The sequence below is a fragment of the Castor canadensis genome, chromosome 15 (assembly GCF_047511655.1).
Source record: "Castor canadensis chromosome 15, mCasCan1.hap1v2, whole genome shotgun sequence".
Taxonomy (NCBI): Eukaryota; Metazoa; Chordata; class Mammalia; order Rodentia; family Castoridae; genus Castor; species Castor canadensis.
The window spans coordinates 56,425,705-56,448,562 of NC_133400.1; the positions used below are offsets into that span (position 1 = coordinate 56,425,705).

Consider the following 22,858-nt stretch of genomic DNA (forward strand, 5'->3'; position numbering starts at 1 on the left):
TATCTGTTGAGCAGCCACCAGCACCACGCTGGGCTTGAAGCTGATGCCAACTTCAAGGACAGGAATCTGTCTTCACAGAACTACGGGCAAGCTTAGACTGTTTCTTTGCCAGGAAGCCAGCCATGTAACTCCCCCAAATTAAAGTTTTAGTACAGGCCCATTCCCATCACTTTAAAATGACTTTTTAAAGCACACAGGCCACTGTCTTTTTAAGATCTTTCTCAAAATTAAAATAAGACAGCACTCCTTTTTAAATTTTTTTTAAATGGTTACATAAAAATTGTACATATCGATAGGCTAACATGTAATGCTTCAATACATATATATACTAACGTTTAAATCACGTTAAACATCCGTCCCCTCAAACATTTATAATTTCTTCATAGAAAAAATAAGTCGAAATTCTAATAAAAGTGTAAAAAAAAAAAAAAGGATTCCTTCTGTCCCAAATTTAAAATAAGTGTTTATTTTCAGTGCCAAAAGGCCAATCCAGCAAATGAGCCCAGCCTGGTAAAACACGCAGCCCTGAATGTGAGACCCGAGGCTGAACACTGGAGCCCTGTTCGCAGCTGAAGAACAGTACCGGCTCTGGACTTGCAGTCCCAGAAACCGGGTTTCTCTATTGAGCAACAGGACAGCAGCAAGATGCAGACCTCTGGCAGAGAGACTGTGGGGAGAACTCCCAAAGACCTGCCACATGAGCCTCAACATCAGTAGACCCCAGCCCACATTAACCCAAGAAAGTCAAATCAAATAGACTACATTCAGGGTCACTTAACTTTGACTTGAGCACAGCAGAAATGGACACACAAAAGATTTGTGAGTATGCAAACACTGCCTGAAGAGCTGCCTCTGCTCCGCAAAGGCCAATTTAGAGTGTGAACTGGTACAACCCAGGGGGCAGACAGGAAAGGGAAGACTGGCATTATGCATTAAACAAACCAACAACAAAAACCCTAAACATATACCTGCCCCTTGACTTAGCAATTCTAATCTTGTGAGTTTCCTAGCCAAGAAAGCAAAGACATAGCCCCAAAATGTATGTACATGATCAGTCTTCTCAGAATGTGATCTAATATAAAAACTGTGAAAAGGGAAAAATAGATTAGGTAAGTGAATGATGGTATACTACACAGTCATTAGAAATGATGAGACAATAAAGGAGAATGGAGGAGGGGGTGGATTCAAGTACAACATATTGTAAGAACTTTTGTAAATACCACAATGTACCCCCACCCACCACAATAAAAGTAAGTAATAAATAAATAAACAAATAGAGACGAGACAGAGCTAGGGATGTGCAAAACCCTGGGCTCAACCCTCAGCAAGGGGGTGATTATTGCCATGGAAACATTAAAAAAAAAAAGTTTTAAAATGATACCCAAAGTATCTCTCACAAAATGTACCCCAAAAGGAAGAAACTGACAAGGCAACATTGTTTTCACAAGTCAAATTAAGCACTTTTTAATAGCAGTTTTATATTAGAAAAATGCGTAACTCAGTTGCCCTCCAAACATCTGCATCCAATCCCCTCTTTCACACTTTCATTGGCATTCTAGGAAGACCACCAAAGAAACCATTTCCATCTTCACAGCAACTTCTGCCCAGGAACAAAAAGAAGAAAGCAAATGCATAGACAGTAATGTTGGGGTGAATGAATATACAACAAAAGTGCAGCCCAAGTTTCTGGTTAGTGTCCACACTAAGCTAGAACAAAGGCCAGGGCAGAGCAACTGCAGAGAAACTTGGACTGTTTCATTCCTCATTTTGAGTTTGGAAAACAGAACATAAAACAAATGAATCTAAGTTTTGTTTGACTATAAGACATTAAGACTTCAGGGTTTTTTTGTTTTTGTTTTTGTTTTTTTAAAGAAAAAGGCAACCACCACTTTTTAAAGCATGAAAAGCAAGTCCACAGTCGGAGGACAAGTTCAACACAAATTCAGAGGACAAGTTCAACAAATATCCTTCTCCGGCTGAGTATCAAATTTATGTTACTCTTGCTTTCTATCTCAAATGTCCCTGGAGGCAGGGGAGATAACCTATCTAATTTACACCTCATAAACCTCACCAGCTCAATAAGCATTACCAGGTACTTTGAGATAGGACTGATTACTTCTTATAAAGCCCAGTAACAGAAGTCTCTCACTTACATTTGGAATTTTCCACCTTCCAAAGTCCTACTGTCCAAAGTTCAACAACAATGCAAAATACATTTGTTTAAGTCTACTGATAATTAAACATATCCTAACTGGCTAGCTTCAAAACACATACATGGTAGTATTAAATTTATCACCAGCACTAGGATAACAGAAAATCTCCACATTTCAACAAGGGCTCAATTCTCACTTAAAACCATTCCAGACCATCTTTGCTTTGGTAAGAATCTCAATTTTAAAAGAAGGGGTTTTCTTAATTACAATAATTTTAACTTATGAGACTAACCTATAAAGAACTCAAATTTCTGAGACAACACTAAAACAGTGGCTGGAAAAAAATAAAGTATAAAAAGCACATTTCACTTTTGTGAAATGTGTAACAAGCATACCAATGTAGGTAATGTTCCTATTAAAGCTGACTTTCACAGAAGAATTCAAAACTCTTTACAAGTGTATCACCTCATTAGTTTTCAGTGTTGTCTGAACTCAAAGGCTATCCTAATAGTATATCTGTCCCCTACCATAATGATGCTTTTAAATTAAATGTGTAATATTATTTTTAACTAATTTTAAAACGTATCTTGTCAGAAAGCAACCCTTTGATACATCTAATGTCATATGGGACAAATGACATGAAAATTCAGTAAATTTTCTGTTATTTTGTTGATAGAAACCAATACTGGCTTGAAAACTTAAAAATGGGAATTAAAAAGGACCTTCAGCTAAATTCTAGTACTTGAGTTTCACTCCTGCTTGCTTCTTCTCTTGTTCAGACAGATAAAGGATTATGGATTAAAGGGTGAAAGACTAGAACCATCCAAGAATCTAAGGATCCCAGAAAAGAGAGAGCTGCTGTAGACACATTCTCATCAAGTACACTGGCTACAAATCTGGAGCCTTCCATCATCTCTTTGACACTAATTTAAGGATCAGAACACTTAGATCTTTTTGTATTACTGGAATTAGAAAAGAAAATTACATTCTTAACAAGAACATATTAAAATGAATTTTAGAAGCACTAATTATCTCTTAACATTGAGACATTATTTCACAAACCTCTCCAAATCTAAAATTTTTACCCTCTTCCCCACCCCTAAAAAAGCCAATCCTTCCTCTTCATTTCTCCCATTTCCATCCATTAAAACAGCAATCACGTAGTCACAGGTCTCCAAACCTTGGGTCAATACTGAGTCAGTCCTCCCTTTCCCTCCAGCTTTATTGCTGAATCAGTCCTCCCTTTCCCTCCAGCTTTAAACACAAAACTACACTACTGCTTCCTCTCTCTTTGACTAATGATTTCATACCTACTCAGAGGCAGGCAGGGAGGAAATAGCAAGTTCTTTAAAAGCCTTGCCCTGACTGACAGAGTCTTGGGATATTTGGTGTCTACAGGGTGGCAGCAACATGGTTGCTTTTGTAACTTCTCCCACCCAACCACCCAGCATTCAGACTCTCATGGAACCAGTACAACTGAGTACATTGGCTCTCACCTTTGCCCACTCCCCTCTAGTTCCCTTATCTCCAATATAATGATCTTCCTGGGGCCTTTGATCAGCTGAGCCTACTGCCAAAACTTCTCAACTCCTCAACTGGCACTCAGGGACCTCCACCAGCCACAATGACCTAGTGCACAAGAGGCCCAAGCTTTGTCTGAACTAGTTTCCTTATCTTGAGTAAACTTACTCCAGTCCCCAATCAGAATAAACCATGTACCTTTCCATATCTAGCCTTTCCTACAGTGTTCCCCCGCCACAAATGTTCTCTATGTTGTTCTACCACTTGCACGAAACTCTATCAGATCACCCAAGTTAAAAGTCACCTCTTCCATCTTTTGACACCTAATTGCACTTTCTCTTTTCTGATTTGATTTTAGCACTTATTTTGCAACTAACACAGCAACTATCACATGCTCCTTAATGATACTGTTGTACACTTCTTATCCTCACCATTACAACATAGTGTCTGAGCCAGGCATAGTGGTACAGGCCTGCAATCACAGCACTCGGGTGGCTGAGGCCAGCCTGGGCTACATAGTGAGACCCTGTATTAAAAAAAAAACAAAAAATAAACTTTTAGGGATGAATCCTAAGGACATACCCTCAAAGAAATGAAAATAAAATATTATTTATGAGTTTAAAAAACACCTAGCTAAATCTAAGGACTCAATGAATTATAATAGAATTATCATGACTACGTAAGTTATGGAATTGATGTTCCTTATAAATGTTACCAATAGTAATCAAGAATCATGTTTTAGAGGATTTCATACAGGTATTCCTTTATAAGAGAAAAAGAAAATTATAAATTCAAATTTATAATATGGTCCCAATAAATCAATGGATAAATTCCCACCACATAAGCTTATTTTCTGACCCACAGACCTAGTTTTTTGTTTTTTTACTTTTGGTGGTTCTGGGGTTTGAACTCTTGCTAGGCAGGTGCTCTATCATTTGAACCACTCTGTTACCCCTTTTTTGTGTTGGGTACTTTCGAGTTAGAGTCTCACGAACTGTTTGCCCAGGCTGGCTTCAAATTTTTCTCCTGATATCTACCTCCCAAGTAGCTAGGACTACACGCGTGAGTCACTGGCACCTGGCAGATCTAGTTTTTTTAAGCTATACATTGTATATAATCATATATAAATATTCCTTTGGGGTGTTTATAAATATGTTTGTATTAAAATAATATTAATTTATATTAATTAATATTAACATAAAAGTGCTAGTTTAAAATATCAAAAACAAACATTGTTCTGCATGGTAGGAGTACAGGTGGGGTTTTCCTATGTACTTTCTTCCACAATGAATATATTGGTTCCATAATCAAGATGGGAAACAGTAAATATTGTCTTCAAGAAATGAAATTTAATTTTAAATTTCCTGTCTTCTACTTTGGCTTTTCATAAGATACAGAATATAGTAGTCCAGCTTCTTGATCAATTTTATCACATCACATTTAATATTAAGTGACAACACAGATTTACCAAAACTTAAGATTTCAAGCCAAGTGCCGGTGGCTCACACTTATAATCTTAGCTAGTTGGGAGGCTGAGATTGGAGGATCACAGTCCAAGGCCAACCCATGTAAACAATTCACAAGACCCCCAGATATCTCCAAAATAACTAGAGCAGAATGGGCAAGTGGTCGAGCACAGGCTTTGCAAGCACAAAGCCCTAAGTTCAAGTCCTAGTCCCACAAAAAAAAAAAAATTAAGATTTCAAAATACAACAGTCCTTCCAACAATTCCACTTCTGGATACACACCCAAAAGAATCAAAAGCAGGGACTCAAACAGACATCTGTGCACCCCTAGTCACAGCAGCATGTACACAACAGCCAAATGGTGGAAGCAACCTAAATGTCCATCAACAGATGAATAGATAAATAAAATGTGATCTATACAAACAAGGAAATACTTTTTGCTCTTAAAAATGGAGAAAACTCAGGCCTGGTACCAGGGTCAAGTGGTAGAGTGCCTGCCTAACCAACACAAGACCCTGAGTTTAAATCCCAGCACCACCAAAAAAAAAAAAGGAAATTCTTACAAATGCTACAACATGGATGAATCTTGAAGACATTATGCTAAGTGAAGTAAACCAGTCACAAAAGGACAAATATCAGGAGTCTACTTATATGAGTTATGCAGAGTAGTCAAATTCGGAGACAAAAAAGCAGAGTGGTGGTTGCCAGAGACTGGGGGAATGGAGAAATGAGGAGTCAATGTATAATGATTTATTTCAGTATGGAAGTCTGGGAAAATATTGTCAAGTTTCAGAGCTTCACAATAGCTGCACAATGTGAATGAACTTAATTATCACTGGAAGGCACACTTAAAATGGCAAAATTTTATGTTCTGCATATTTTACCACAAAACTTGTTTTTAAGACAAAAACAACAAAAATCACAATCACCTACAAACAACACAGCAATGTTTGCAGGAGTCTAGTGACTCTGACCTAGGATTCTCAAACCAATGCCATCCATGTGTTTAGGCTGGACATAAAGAGTAGGGTGGATTTTTTTTTTAAAAGGCCCCAAGAAAAATCAATTCAACAACAGCGATTTACAGAACAGATCTGCAGATGGCACAGGACAATGGATAGCAGAACGACTAAGTAAGTGACAGTTCCCTAGGAGTATCTGCACAAATCCAGAAGTGCAGGGAACAGCTGTGCCACAGTAGCCTCAACCTTGCACTTACCTAACTAAGTCACAAAGACAGCTTCCTGTCTTGGAGGACACCATTTGATCCTCCAGAAAACAGGAGGCAAGAGGCTGCCAGGAAGTCATATCCCATCCCCCTTACCTTCCCCTCTAGTGACTGTCAGGAGACTGTTCCTCGCGGCCACCTCCTGGATTCTGGAGAAGGATGTGCTACCTGAGTGCTTTTCATAATGGTCCCAAGCAGAGCTCCAGAACATTAGGCAATTTAGCTGCCATCTAGCTTTGGCTCGCAACATCAGGGTGTCCTCATGGCTCAAAAAGTAAACAGCAGGGTCACCTTCTTGACATGCTGGACAGGGATTCCAGGAAGCTGATATCTCTGCCTTATTCTTCTCTGTGTAATCTAAAAGTGAATCCTTGTATCCTATGGGTCAAATCAGTCAGGTCTTGCCCTTAACTTGTCTTTTGTGGGAGCTCAACAAGTAGTCACAAAAATTCTCAAGACTCACTACACCTTTACATGTGAGCAGTAAAAACATTGGAGAACAGGGATATAGTCTGATAGTACAATGCTTGTCTAGCATGTATGAGGTTCATCCCCAGCATCACCACCCAAAGGGGAAAAAAAACAAAAACTACTTGTTGGCACTTAGTTACCAAAATTAAATTTCTCAACCTTATTTGTTCACAGTCTTGTCTTCCTCCACCAAATCCCACCACCCCTGACAGCAGACATGGGCTCTCTCTCTCTTACTTTCCTTGGTAACTCCCTCCAGCTTCAGCTAGAATGCTTCTGCACTGTCAGTACCTCAGTAAATACTACTGACCATCTCTCACATTATTTTGTCCCTGAGCTACAAGCAGATCAGTTGCTACTCCTTTGTTTCACAAAAGCAGTAATTCAACTATGATATATTTGATAGATTATAAGAACTTTTGTAAATGTTCCAATGTACCCCCAGCACAACAATAATATAAAAAAAAAAAGTAGGAAAGATCATGTAGGTTTTAAGAGAGACTTGCTTAAGGTCACATTTTTAGACATCATGGTTGACTATGGTTGTTACTGTGATGTTGTATTAAAAATCCACATTAATTTCACCAGTGCAGGGACAAATAAAACAGGTGCCTCTGAATATGATACATGGCTTCTGCAGTAGTCCTAACAAAATGCATAATCTGAATTTCATCAAGAGGAAACATCAAAATCCAAACTGAGAGATACTTTGCAAAATAACTGGCCTATACTCTTCTAAGATGACACAGTCAAAGAAATGTTGAACATCTGGGCACCGGTGGCTCAGGCCTGTAATTCTAGCTACTCACAAGGCAGAGATCAGGACAATCACAGTTTGAAGCCATCTTGAGCAAATAATTTGACTCTATCTCGAAAATACCCCACACAAAATTAGGCTGGTGGAGTAGCTCAAGTGATAAGAGTACGTGCCTTGGAGTAGCTCAAGTGATAACAGGACATGCCTAGCAAGCATGAGGCCCTGAGTTCAAACCCCAATGTCAAAAAAAAGAAATGTTAAATAGATGCTGAATGAATGCAGTACTTCTATTTAATTGACTATTTACTAAGTACCTATGTACGGGCCACATACTGCCCTAGAGAACTGTGACAGGCAAAACAAACATAGTCTGTCCTTGGAGTTTATATTCAGGGTAAAGGGTAAGGAATACACAAGAAACAGGCAAAAAAAAACTAGTATCAGACTGTGGTAAACACTGTATAAGGGTAAAGTAGTAGAGATCGATGGAGCTGGGCAATGGCCTCTACCACTAGAGAAGGAGGGGTAGGTTGTCCCCTTTCTTAGGGGAGATCCCTGAAGAGGTGACACAGGATGCTCAGGAGCTAGCCAGGTAATGGTCTTTGAGAAGAGTGTGCAAGGCAGAGGACTACAATGTACAGACCCTGAGCCAGGGTCAGACTTGCAGCTTGAGAAGTGTGGAGGCCCTTGTAGCTGGAGTCACGGTGTTAATAAAGGAGGTTTACATGGCAGGCTGAGGACAAACACTAATGACTGTATTTTACTCTAACCGCAACAGGACCAAGTAGGGGTTATAAGCAAGTCAGGGCAGGACGGTCAAAAAGAAGAGATTAAAGAGAATGGATCACAAGAAGTAATAAGCAGCAGCCAGGTAAACATGCTGCATCTTCCCAGAAATCCCTGTGACTGCAATGGTCTCTTTTTCCCTCCCCAGTTCTAACAGTGAACAGCAGCATTACTGCCAAATTGATATCCACACAGTAGCGGAGTACTCGGTAGGTAATATGACTTGGTTAATCAGCAGGAGCACACTTTTCCAAAGTTACACAGTGCCTAGCAAACCGTGCAAGGACCTGAAGCAGCCCTCTCTCGCTTATCAGTCAGAAGCACTCTTCTGTCTCATCAGCTTTCCCCAATATCACCTGCCTTGCTTCCCCCCAACAACACATTCTACCAGCTTCACACACACAGTAGCCTGCAAGCCATCAACAGTTATTTATACAGGCCAATTAATTCCCAGACACCACTCCACCAGTCTAATTTTTAAACCTTTTTAAACCTTTAACCAACAAAGCAACATCTGAAGATGAAGTTTAGGCTAGGGATAGAGTGGTACAGCACTTGTCTAGTATGCTTGAGGCCCTGGGTTCCATCACTAGCACTACCAAAGAATTTTCTTTAAGCTTTTTTTTTTCTTTTTGTGTGTGTGTGTGTGTGTGGTGGAACTAGGGTTTCAACTCAGGACCTTATGCTTGCAAAGCAGGCTCTCTATCACTTAAGCGAAACCTCCAGTCTAAGCTTTTCAAAAAGATGTATGAGTTTAAGTGTTCAGCGCATACTAATCTGCTCCAGTCACTGCTACAGTGGACGTATCAAATCAAACTCCAAGAACAAAACCCAAAACTAGCTAACAATACAATCTAGCCACCTCGGTTTCACAGAATTAATCTTATTTACAAAGTAAAAAGAAATATTATCTCCAGGAAAGGCTCTCAGTTTCTATCTTCATAATAGAAATTCTCACAGCTGTCAGAGTATATACCATTGAAAAATGGGATGGAAATAAACAAGCATGCAAAGATGCCAATGAAAACCCTTTCTACATCTTCATAATTTATGGAAGCAATTAGAGCCAAAAGGAAAACTCTATGAGGACACAAAATGGGCAGTTTTTTAACAAAAATGTTTATTTCATTTCAAGTTACATAAGCTGCTAAAACAAACAAAATCTAGGATGAGAAACCTGATAGAGGTTTACAACATAAGACCATTTTTTAAAATGTGAATAAATCTGGAATTTGTAAGGGGCAACTTCAGAAAGAGAGAAAAAAAATAGTAGTTATAATAATCAGTAAGTTTTCCAGCTTTGGGGTTAACAAACATCTCAAGGCCTTTTTTTGGGGGGGAGAGAGGGAGAGGGGTGGTCATACCAGAGATCAAACCCAGGGCCTGGTACATGCTAGGCAAGCACTCTACCACTGAGCTGTATTCCCAGCCCTTATTTTTTAATTTCTTAAAATAGGTAAACTTGCTTTTCCACTAAGGTTCCTCTTTTCAGAAGGTGTTAACCTATCCTCCACTTTAGATTTACCCAAAAAAAATTCATTTCGCCTACAATACTTTGGAATTCCTAAGGAAAAATCAAACATGAATTTTAAAAATATGCATTCGAGAAAATTATTTGCAAACACCATCCTCTGAAAGTTGCTTCTCAAACTCCTTCAAATCTCATCTCCTTTATCCATCCCCCAAAGCAAACAAGAATGTGGCTCCTGCAGTTAACTCTACACCCCTAACCTCAATCTTGACCCTGCCATAGCTGACTAGACATCTTTCACAGAAGACCCATCCAGTTAACTGGACAGAGACAACTCAATCCTCTCTCCTGGGGCACAGAGATTCCACTCAAGTCTTTTTATGGTCCTAGAGCTAAGGATGTTGTGATGGCCACTTTCCACCATCCATACACAGGAAAGAAAACCATTTTAGAAAGCATTACAGCTGGGGGTGCTGCTCAAGTGGAAGAGTCTGGAAAGTATGAGGACTGAGTTCAAACTCCAGTACTGCCAAAAAAGAATTACAGAAAAATAAGTTTTGAGACAGAAAGAAAGATTAGACCAGCTAAGATTGAACAGAAAAATGAAAATCAAGACATGGAAGGGGATAGCTGCTCAATTCCTACAGGTTGTCCAACTCCCAATGCCAGTTCCTTTTGAGACTCAGTTAAGACTTCTCACCCTTGTTCCTCATACACAATTGTTCTCTCCCCCACTCCCCAACTCATGTGCTTAAATCAGCTTTAATGCACTCAGTCCATTACATACAATCAACAGAATCTTAATTAATGCTTGTCCTAGACAACTCCAAGATGACCTCCAATATAACTCCGGGTATTCACACTCAATACCATCCCTTCAAGCATAGGTTGGACTTTAGGTTGATTTGATTTTAAAAAACAGACTATGGTTTTCATTTTCAGGGTCTCTCCCTCAGAACACCTAGTCTCAGGGAGGTTTGCTGCTTGCTGCACTATGTGCCATTGTGGACTCCAGTCAACAATGAGCACCCAATGCCTACAACAGCCATTTTAATATGCTTGGAAGGAGTTTCCCTTAGTTGGGCCCAGAAATGATTCCAGCACCAACTGAAAGCCCAATTGCCATCTCACTAGAGGCTCAGAGCCAGAGGCCCCCAGCTAAGCTGTGCCTAGGGTCCTGATTCACAGAAACTAAGAGAGAATAAATGTTGGGGTTTTTTTAAGCTAGAATGTCAGTGTGAGGACTGGGAGGCATGCCTCAAGTGGTAGAGCACCTGCCTGGCAAGCACAAGGCCCTGAGATCAACCCCTATGTACCAAAAAAAAGAAAGAAAAAGAATATAAAGGTCAGGGTGATAACAATGCTATCAGCTTGATATCGATTCTCTAAGACATAATTTCTACTCAGATTAACATCATGTAAAAAAATGGCATTCAGATGGGTCAATTTCTTCTTAGCAATATTTAACCATGCTGTGCAAAGTGGCTTAAAAAAGAGATGCAGTGTCATGCAGTGACAGGCTCTAACTCCAATTTCAGGAGACTCATCCTCAGATGTTAACTGCTACAAGTCAGCTCACTTGTGTTTTCTGTAACATGGGATCTCTAGGGTCCCTGAGGTATGAACACATTGCAGTTCTATGACAGCTATTCTCTCACCCACCACAAAAACAGCATATTCCTTCTATAGTTCAGAAGACATACATACTGTTTTCTACATTACAACTTTGATCACTTTCCAGAATCTATAATATTTGCAAAGTATAAAAGAAACAACTCTTCAATGAAAGGGATTCATTATGAAATCTCTTTTCTAACAAACACCCACTTAAGAAGCCTAATTCATTAAATAAAATGTTTGGGGATGAGTCACTACCAAGTTCAACTAAGCTACCTACAGACTTCAAAATGACCTATTTGCTAGTCTACACAAATCTTTCATAGGCAGATTTCCCCCCTTCCTATGGCACCCTAACTCGACTCTTCTTTTCCCCGTATCAGCCTGTCCTGCAAAATTGCTCTGACTACATTCCCTCACCACCTGGGATACCAGTAATCATTCTCTTTATCTCTAACACAAGATTGTAATCACTTACTTGCACATGGCCTCCCCTAACATATCACTAGGTCCTTAAGGTCAAGGCCCAGGTAAATTGATCTTTGTATTCCCAGCACCCAGCAGGAAATCTGGGACTTAACACTTGGACTGACCAATGTTTGTTGACCCACTCAAGAACTGAACCTAGTACTCCCATAGGGGACATCAAATTCTCACATTTCCAAAAACTGTCCCTCTCCTCTAGAGTAGTACATCTGTGGACCACCTGTAATGGCTAGTCATCACATGCTCTGCTATCATCTCCCAGCAACACATGTATACTGAACTCTCTCTCCACCCAACCTCTATGTGACAGAAAACTTCTAGAAACAGTTCAACATAGGTGCTACATGTAACTACTTGCTAGAAATGTTAGTTTCAAAGAAAGGAACTCCACTAATTTCTCATCTTTTATAGTTCCTTATAGTACTAGCATTCTGCTTATATAACTTATTATGAGAATTCCAAACTGAATAACTGTCATCATTTTGAACTCCGACAAACAAATTTAAATACAGTTTTGCAATCAACTACAGCCAGTCCACACACTGACCCCAACCAACATCAGCATTAACAACAATAAAACAACAAACAACAACAACAAAAAATAGTAACAAGAGATGTGTATTCTGGATAAAGACTTCAATGGAATACAAATGAACTGAAGGCCAAGACATCATACATCAATTCTCTTAAAATAGTACCTGAAAATTAGATAAATCACTTATACACTCAAAGGCAAACAAAATAGCATGGCTAACTTACATCTCCACGACTGCACACTGTGTAAAACGAATGGCTCCTTAGATGATTAATCTGAAGACATTCAAGAGGAGCACTAGCTTTTATTAAGAGACTATGATATCACCAAGCACCAGTAGCTCACACCTGTAATCCTAGCTGAGTTTGGGAGAATTGAGGCTCGAGGTCAGCCCGGGCAAACAGTCCGAGGCCTCATCTCCAAAATAACCAGATAGATTGGAGGCATGTCTTAAGCTGTAAAGCATTGGCTTTCAAGCACAGTCCCTGAGTTCAAATCCCAGTCCCACAAAAAAAAAAAGACTGATTTCATATTCATTGTACGTACATCTTTACACAATTATGATCTATTACCCAAGGTCTTAAAATGGTACTTAATAAGCACTTTTGTTAGTCTCATTCCAATGATTTTTATATGCTTAAAATAAAATTTTTTAAATATTCAGGATACCTCTGATCCCTCACAATTTGCTAAGCATCCATTTTATACCTAGTTTAAAAATGGTTTACCATATTTTCACTTTGTGTACATTTTCTAGCGTATCTGCATTTTAAAAATAGCTGAGAGAAGTAAAGGACATATTTAACTTGGAAAAGGAAGGCTAGACATGCCCTGAAAGACCTCGTATTTCATGCAGTCAGGAATACACTAAGTTTGTATTCACTATAAAAACAGTATTCTGGGTCACTCTGGAATACAAAAAGAATGCAATGAAAATAAGCAAGGTGTGGCTGCTTTTGCATGATTAACTTGCTCTGGAGTGCTCAACCTCCACGTCAGTCCAGATGTGCCATATAAACAAGGACAGGTTTGTTCTCATGATTCCAATAATGCTGCTAACTGGTTCTGCACATGCAAACAGGCAGGCCCGAGCAGTCACAATACCAGTCACTTCGTTGTCTCCTCTTTCTGCAGGTGTGCTTTTAAGCCAAGTGCATAATGGCCAGGCCACCTGGATTCCCTCTGTGCTCTGTAACAGGGATGTTGAAAACCACCCTGTGCCTTTATAATGATACCTTCCCTAACAAATGTTATGTGCTATGTAGCAGCAGGAGATGACTACACACTTCTAAACCTCAGGCTTTGGAAACCATAGTTAACTTCAAGAATCACTTCCATGTATATATTTATAAACATGTTTACCCTTTGGGAACTGACATTTGGGGTTCAGATACTCTCAGAGGCAATGCTTCATTGTACCACACCACCACAGGCTTTGTAGCCACCTTCACCTAAGCAAGTTGCAAACCAAGACGATGAATTTCTCAGACTTGATTTCAAGAAACTCACGTTCCCTAATCCTGAAGCAAAAAGTTAAAGAAACTAACTTGTGAAATGAAATCATTTAAATGGGCTCACCCTTCAACATATTTTTTTCCTCAAGAGTATAATCATACAACACAGAGCAACACAACAACAATCCTCTCCTGCCTCCTCTTGCAAAGCTTTTTACCAAGGATGTCCCTGAATGCCAGCCCTCTGAATCAAACATCTCTTCTAGTCACTGCCAGCCTCAGAGAGCCAGGCCTTCCTTCATGATGCAGCTGAGACTTCAAAAGGTCCACAAGAATACACAATTGCATTGAGCACTCAACCAAGTCCAAACTCCTGTCAGCAAAAGCAGCCAGGTCAAAGCTTTGTAGACTCTTCGAAGTCATGCCACTTCTACATTTCTCATCAGAACAGACTCTCAAAAGGAAAGTCTACTTCTGAGCACTAATAAAATACGAAAAACACACAGAGAACTGGCTGATTTAAAAACTGAAATGAAAAATAAACTGGGGGTAAATAAGAAAAATTTACCACTTTTTCAGCAAAAGCACACAGAGTGAGAGGACACAGATAAGTTTGAGTAAAGAAATTATATAACCCAGGCATGATAGTGTACTTCTATAATCCCAGCACTCAAGAGGCAGAGACAGGAGGATTGCAAGCCTGGGCTACACAGTGAGACCCTATCTCAAAAAGAAAGAAAACAAAAGGGAGGGAGAGAGGGAAGGAGGAAAGAAACAATCTTTAAGTATACACAGAATACCATCCCACCATCCACTGTCTGACTGTGAACTATGTCTTTTCTGTCAATAGTACCTAGGAGCACCCTCTTCCGACATCATGATGTTAGTTCTACAAAGCTGAGAAGAATAATACAGCCTTTGCAAAACCTGAGTGAAGGGGAACTATCATTCCCATCAAAGCAAAAGTACTGGAGCCCTGGAGTGGTGCAGCTTGGAGTCTGTGAAGTCCTCCCTGGGTCCTTGAATGGTGAGAGTGACAAAGGTACAGAAAGCAGAACCACTAGGAAGTTACTCTACTGAGCTGCTCTTTCACCTTGCACCCTGGAGCTTGCTGTTCATTGACTCTCAAAGGGAGGAGAGGAGCTGCACCTCAGGGGAAACTTCATTTGATAACGTTTGAAGTCATTTTTTGTTGGTACTGGGGTTAGTGGGTAGAAGTTGGAATGATGCTATACATCCTACAGTGGACAGGGCAGCCCCAACCAACACCAACAAAGAATCATCCCACCCAAAATGTCAACAGAACTGAGGCTGAGGAACTCTGCTTATAGCTTGTCATAGTCCTGCTTTATTGAAGTTGACCTTGAATTTTATACCCAGAAGCTGATCTTGGCAAATACACTTTCATATGTGAATATAAATAATCAAGACAAAAAATCCATTTACAAAAATTAAGTTTTAGAAACAGAAGTCTAAAAAGCATACAGTCAATCTACAGCGTGTCCTTCTTTAGTGGCTATCAATATTGTTGTTTATCACTATGTTCTAAACCATGCTAAAGTTAAAACCAGACATAGAAGGCCAGGTGAAAAGCACACATTCAATGTCTTGACTGTCAACCTTCTGGTCTGAAGTGAAGACTCAGTTGTAGTATGAGGACAAGTTGCATGAAGACATCCTGCGCCCAGGAACGGACCACAGACAACTAGCTGTCATCTAGCAGCTGCCTTCCAAGCTCACTCATCTACAGGATCTCCTCTGATTTTCACCTCAGCCAACCACTCCTTCTTACAATCTCTCCATCCTGCCCTCTTATTCCTGTCATGATATTATATTATCCTAGACACAAGAATAAGTTTCATTCTCAAAAAACTCAACTCACAGCTCAAAACAATGTTTATTAGAATAGTAGTTTAATAAGAGAAGAAAATTTTGTTCCGATATCCAACTTCCTGACTTCATAGCAGAAGTCCACAAAGCCTCTCCCCAGCTGACTATCCCTGTTGACTCTGACAATCACTGCTGTGCTTTGCTGTCCAGTCCAAGTCATTCTTGGCAAACACCAAAAACAAAAGTGCCCCACCCACTGCTGGCTGCATATTTTAGAAGACCTCTGAGGGTTCTGTCCACGGCTTCACCACTTGAACTACAAGTAGTATTCTCCCACTTCAAAAGAGAACTCTACCAACAGCCAAGTGTTTTTGCACAGCACACAAGGATGCTTAAGACATGTCGCCTATCAGACATTTATCCCCATGTGGTTTATACCCAAGGTATCCCTCAATACAAGGTCTTTTTGAATATAGTGATCCCTTGGTATCCAAAAGGAATTAGTACCAGAACCCCCACCCTCATGGATACCAAAACCTAAGGATGTTTAAATCTATATATAAAATGGCACTGTACATCTCCTACATACTTTACATCACCTCTACATTGCTTATACTACCTAACACAATGTAAATAGTTGTTATATAGTATTGCTTAGGAAGTAAGACAAGAAATAACTGTCTGTACATGTTCAGTACAGAAACAATTTTTCCAAGTATTTTTGACCCATAATTGCTTGAATCCACAGATAACAAATAACAGACATGAAGGATCACCTTTGCTAGGCTTCTGGCAGGCATCCTACCACAAAAACAGAAGAAACGGAAAATTAGACATTAGATTTACCTCACAGAAAATTAAGACTCAAACATATGCTAAAATTAAACTGAATAAACAACCTGTATCTCTTCAGTAACACCAACTTTGGCTTTCAGAAGATAGGCAAACTCTAATGCTATATAAACCCTTTATCAATGCTTTTCAAGCAAAGGAGTAACAAGCTCTACAAATTAAAAAAGTCATCACTTACACATGCTTGAGGCAGGGAAAGGCTGGAGAAAAATAAGATTATCCATATAAATTGACAAAAGTAATACTGTAAATGAATGCAATCCCTGATGGATATCTGTGAGTTTGATGAAAATTTTTGGTGCATCTTTATTTTTTTTAATTTATCATATTATTGTTATACAGGGGTACATCGCAACAATTATAACCGTTTACAATATATCTTAGGTAAATTCACGCCTGGGTTTGACATTTTTGAAACTGGACTAAACAAACACAGCATTATGACTTCTTTCTCATCCTAGACTTCAACAGGGTACACAGACTGGGAGCCCTAAAACCTGGACTTTCAAGCAACTACACAAACTGTATTCCCATCTAAAAACCTATTATAAAAGCCAGGCCTGGTGGTGCACATCTGTACTCTCAGCATTTGTGAGGCTGAAGCAGTAAGGCAGAGAGTGAGAGAGAAGCCTGGATGACACACCAAGACCTTATCTTAAGAACAAAACAATGCTAAAAATAAACAATTAAAATTAAAACCTGTTAGCAGAATCAGGGATAACACAGACCAAAACACAGACCAAAACCACAGTAATCAATTACAAGTCCTAAAAGTCAATTAAAATCTTAAAATCTTATAATCATAATAGACGGAATTCCAAACTTGAAGTGAAATCTTTTCTTATCCTATGAATTCCAGATTAGTGTTAAATTTTTAAAGGGTTTAGGGATTTAGTTAGTGGTGGAGCACTTGCCTAGCATACACATGGTGCTGCACCACAAAAAAAGATCAAAGTCAGGCATGCTGGCATCCAGAAAACTGAGGCAGGTAGATCCAAAGCCTTTAGGGCCCCCCCAGGGCTATATACTGAAACCACAAGTCAAAAATAAATAATAAATAAGTAACTTTCAATAGGCAATTACCAAATATAAACAAAAGATCTTTAATAACTTCTTTTTCCTGTTTGTCCACCAACAAGAAGCATTCATCCAAAGTAAAGCACTTTCTTATAAAAGTTGTACAATGTCTATAATACACATGAAGTCTCATACAGAGTATCTCCTATTCATCCTTCAGAGACACGAGGTCTATAATCAGAGGTATCTTAAATAAACGTGACTTGCATTTCATCACCCAACCAAGACTGCTGCAAGGCTCACAATGCAAACTGGCATGGATGTAACTGTAGCTACTACCAATTATCTTTGGTGTACCACAACTATAGTTCTCTCAGTACCAGGAGCCAGCTGTCATACCTCCAGACGCTGCTGGTACATTTCTGCTAAGCATGGCACTCGCATCTATCACACCCAAAGAAGCCTCCCTCTACATCTCAAGTGGGGAACAAAGATTACAAAGGAATTAAAATTACCCATCCTAGGTAATATGTCTATAGAGTAATGAAACCAATGTGAAATCTTTTTTAAACAAAGTAGTGTGATCACAGGAGACTGGACACTTAGCCAGACACAGCATTACAAGACATTTTAGAATTCCCTCTATGGAACTGCCTTCCAGGCCAACTTTTAAACCATACTTAAACTTTTCTTTTAAAAAGCTTCTTTACAAGGCCAAAACTAATGTGTAAAATGTCAATATTCTAGCAAAGACAGGTGAAGAAAAAAGATTTCAAAGTTTTCCACTTCTATATTTAAAAAGCAACTTTCCAGGCGGGGCAGCAGAGTTGCTCTAAGTATAATACATTAGAACTGATCAAGTCCTGAAGTAACCTATCTTGTCAGTCATTGAGAGATTTTCTAGGCAAAATCTTACTGAACGCAGGAATCTGCCAATTTTTATGCTGTCAGACTAACTATACTCAATTTTATCTTTAGCACATACCTTTTCTCCAAGCTAGTAGACAGAAAGAGAAGTCCCAGAAAAAGTAAGGTAAAGGGCCATAGTAAGAGTTACCAGTGATTTTTAAGTAGCTGAGAAAGGGAAAGAAAAGGTGGGTTAGTAACTTCTCAGCTCACTGCAACTGTGGATCTAGCCAACAGACTCTCCCCTTAAAAAAAAAAAAAAAAGGCTCAAACAGCCCTTACCAACCTGACCAAAGATGCTAGAGTCTATTTTTTCAGCCCACCAACTCCCCTTTATTGAAAGCAGTATTTGAATATAAATAAAGCACACTTATATTACCTCAAAACCTCCTTCTTTGAACAATTTTTTTAAATGCTCTGGGTTCAGCTTCCATCTATGTACACTGATATTGCTAGGAACATGGTCCCCTAAGTCAGCAACTGCCTAGGTGGGCCACATCATCCCCAGGAGCCAAGGAAGCTTATCAAATATTCAACCCACTGATCACTGGGTAGTGTCACACTGTGACTGTGGAAACATGCAATGCAGAAGAGCAAGGAGTACTAGAAAGAGAGGTATTTCTATCCCAAACTCTACAGCTAGCCATTCAAAAGCCATACATCTCTATACAACCTCACACTAACACAGCTCTAACCAGCTATTCTCAGTACTGCCTTCAATACTGCATCCATGTCATTGTCAGGACAAGTCTCTTGGGCTTCTAGCTTCTCTGGCAACACAATTGGTTGCAGATCTTGAAGCACAATTTAAATTTAATACAAGAAAATCAATTTAGGTACCATGTTCATAATGACAGTCACCTAGAGCTTTTGGTTGGTTAAACATTTTGGCCTCAGGATGTAAGGCAAGGCAGTACCTTTAAGCACTTTTTTTAAGCAGAAGAAAGTGAGGCTTGGTAAACAGAAGCCCCACAGTAACAGCACAGCCACATCCGGAAGGCATGCAATTCAATGTTAGGCTCCTGTACTTTGCCCTCCATCACACTTCATGGAGCTAGCACCATGTCATATGAAGCCCCTGAATTTATACTCATCTATTCTTCAGGAAACACAGGATAGGCTAATGTTGGTGTTTAAAACCTCAAGACTCACAGCAACAAATTCCTCAAAATTTTAAGACGATGAAAACTGATGCAGAGAAAATGAACTTGCTCCCTTCTTCCAGCTGCAAGCTAGAATGATACTGAAAGTAGGAGAGAGAGGTTCACATAGACAGTGAGTGCTGTGGAGTGATCCTTCTTGTCTAATTGTTGAGTCATGAAAGGATTCGTGGTCTAAAGTGTGACAAGCATGATAATGCCAAAAGCCCTCTTGCGTAAGATACAAGCACTGCTTCCTTACAGTACATCCAGCAGCAGACACTTGGAGCTAAATCTCTGAGCCTGTGTGATTAAAGCAGAACTTCAAAGCCACTCACATGTCTTCCTTCTCATTATTTTTGCCTTTTGGTCTTGCCTCCTTCCTGAATAGAAATAAATTTAATCTTTGTGTCAGTTTCATCTAGCCAGAAATATAAAAATATTCATGTCTTTATGGCAACAGAGAAAATTGGCTTTGAATAGTGAGAAAATCTACCACCCTTCCACAAAATTACTTAACAGTCACTCCTCTCAAAAACCAGGCAGAGAATACTCTGGTTTCTCTTCAGATCGTATAAATTGTTCACCTTTTTCAAAAAGTAGGCAGAAAAGTAAAAATCCTAATCTCAAAGTATTGCTAGCATATAAGTTTTGACTGTGAATCTCTTAAAACAAAGCGGGCGTGGGCCAGGAGGAGGTGCAGGGTCCAGAGAGCAGTCACTTCCTATTTAGCTATCACAGGGCAGGGTTGAGGCAAAGCTCCTTAAGTTACAGAAGACTGATTTCCAACTGCAAAGAACAAGCTGCAGAACCTTGACCAAATGTCTTCATCTTTGAGGCTCAATTTCTCTGCCTATACAAGGGGAAAATGGTGTTAAGATTAGGAAGATACTACAAGTCAAGTAATTAGCATCTAATTAGTAACTAGGTATTGGCCCAGAATTAACATACGGTAAATGGTGTTAATTTACTTGGACATTAACCTTGTGCAGGATCTCCTTGACATGGGCAACAGACTGAACTTCTCTGTAAAATGTGGGTGTGGAAACAAAAAGATTCCCTGATTCTAAATCAAAAAGGAAAAAAAGGTGAGTGGATGCTGGGTATGATGGCTCATGCCTGTAACCTCAGGTCCTCCAGGCCAGCCAGAGCAAAAAGTTAGCGAGACTTCATCTCAATCACTAAAGCCAAGCATAGTGAAACATGCTTGTGATCCCAGTTACGTGGGAGGCCATAAGTAGGAGCAGCTTGGTCTAAGGCCAGCCCCAGGCAAAAACTCAAGACCCTACCTGAAAAATAACCCAAAAAAAGGCAAGGGGCATGGTTCAAGTGGTACAGCACCTGCCTAGCAAGCATAAAGCCCTGAGTTCAAACCCCAGTACCACCAAAAGAAAAAAAATAAACAGAGAGGTCAGGGACATAGTCATCACCAGGGCTATGAATAATGGCTCTATGGGCACATCTTTAACACACCTCTCTACACAGCTAATAGTCAGTCCACATCTGGTCGGGGTGTCTTCATGCAGCTCACAGGCAACAAGGCTTATAAATGTTAAACACATGGTTTTAACCACCAGGACTAGGGATATTATGGTGGAACTAAGGCATGAAATTAAGTTGTGGTAAAGCACCTGTTTTGCAAACACAAAGCCCTGAGTTCAAGCCCCAGTCCCATTAAAAAAAAAGAAATTAGAAGTTAAGAGCACCAATGCCTAGAAAGCACGATGTCCTGAGTTCAATCCTCAAATGCTCCCCTAAAAAAGAATAAAGGAAAAAACACTAAAGACCAGGAGTTATGAACACAGCTACTCATGTTGACTTTCTTAGGTTTAGTATGAGGTATGCTACACAACATACAGCAAACGGTACTTGGAAGCCTCAGGCCCTCACCCTAACTGGAAGGATAGGATAGCTGGAAACAGCAACTTTTTGGTTAATGATGCATTTGAGCCTCATTTTGATCCTTAAGGATGTAAGGTCACAGCTAAAGTCATTCACTGGAAGAGACAAAAAAAGATTCATCTTATCACATTGTCAAGCAGATTTCCATTAGACATAGCTTCCTTTCAGTTTGGATTTGGGGTTCCCCCCCCTTTTGTTATAGTTTAAAACCTTTCTTAAGTTTCATTTTCAGGACTTTACCCTATCTGCTACCCCTCAGCTAAAACACAAACAAAACCAAAAAATTTCATAAACACTCTACTTTCATTACTGCAAGTTCTAGTCATTTTCTCTTTCCCTCCCATTTCCCTCAACCAATAAATGCACATGACAATGTTCTGACTCAGATATCCTTAAACGGCTGGCTGCGCTCACTCATTCAACAAATACTAAGAGCATCTTTAAGGAATCAGGCACTATTCTAGTTACCTGAGTTATAGCAGTGAGCAAAACAAAACCTGTGCTATTAGAACTTATGATCTAGTGGGTAGACACATTACTAATGTATATGCATATACCTCCTAAGTATGTCATAAGGTGATATGGAATACGGAAACAGCAGTGCAGAAAATGCACACAGGGAATGCTGGCCGAGAGGCAGAAGGGATATTAAATGAGATGACTTTGCTGGTCTCACTGAAGAGAGGGGCTTGAGACTAGTCTGAAGGTGGTGAGAGCGCTAACCAAGAGAATACTACAACATTCCAGTCAGAGGAATAGAGGAAAGGCCCTAGTGTGATCAAGCAACAGAACAGAAGGAAGTCAGTGTGGCAGAATGAGGAAGCAAGCCAGCAAAATGAGGAGGGCAGGCAGATCACCAAAGGGACGTGAAGTCCATTGTAAGGTAAGGGCTTTATAGTGAAGTGAAGAGAAGTGATATGAAAAGTCACTACCATTTTTGTGCAGAGGAGTTATGTGTGAAAGTGTTAGATTAGATCTCAATCTCTAGGGCTGCAGCAAATGAGAACAGACTGGAGGGGCAAGGGTGGAGTGGGAAGACCACGGAGGCTGACAGGGATGACAGGTACTGGATCAGAAGAATGGCAGGTGAGCTTTTGAGAAGTGATCAGACTGTAGACCGATTTTAAAGGTGGAGCGCCATGCTTTCCTAGCAGACTGTATCTGGAATGAGGGAGAAACTGAGTTGTCAAGGATGGCAGGCAAGCCGTAAGGGATGAAGCTGACATTAATCAGTTTTGAGGCAAAACCTAAAAATGGCACACTATGA

General features: G+C 39.8%; 1 long non-coding RNA gene and 1 pseudogene across 1 annotated transcript; one reads left to right on the forward strand and one right to left on the reverse strand.

Moving 5' to 3' along the window:
- LOC141417463 (junctional cadherin 5-associated protein-like) overlaps window positions 1-22,858 on the reverse strand; it is a 240,078-nt pseudogene that overhangs the window by 146,144 nt on the left and 71,076 nt on the right.
- LOC141417465 (uncharacterized) lies at window positions 696-3,170 on the forward strand. The gene is made up of 3 exons (XR_012442027.1): window positions 696-819; window positions 1,873-1,980; window positions 2,933-3,170. It is a non-coding gene; the product is annotated as an uncharacterized lncRNA (long non-coding RNA).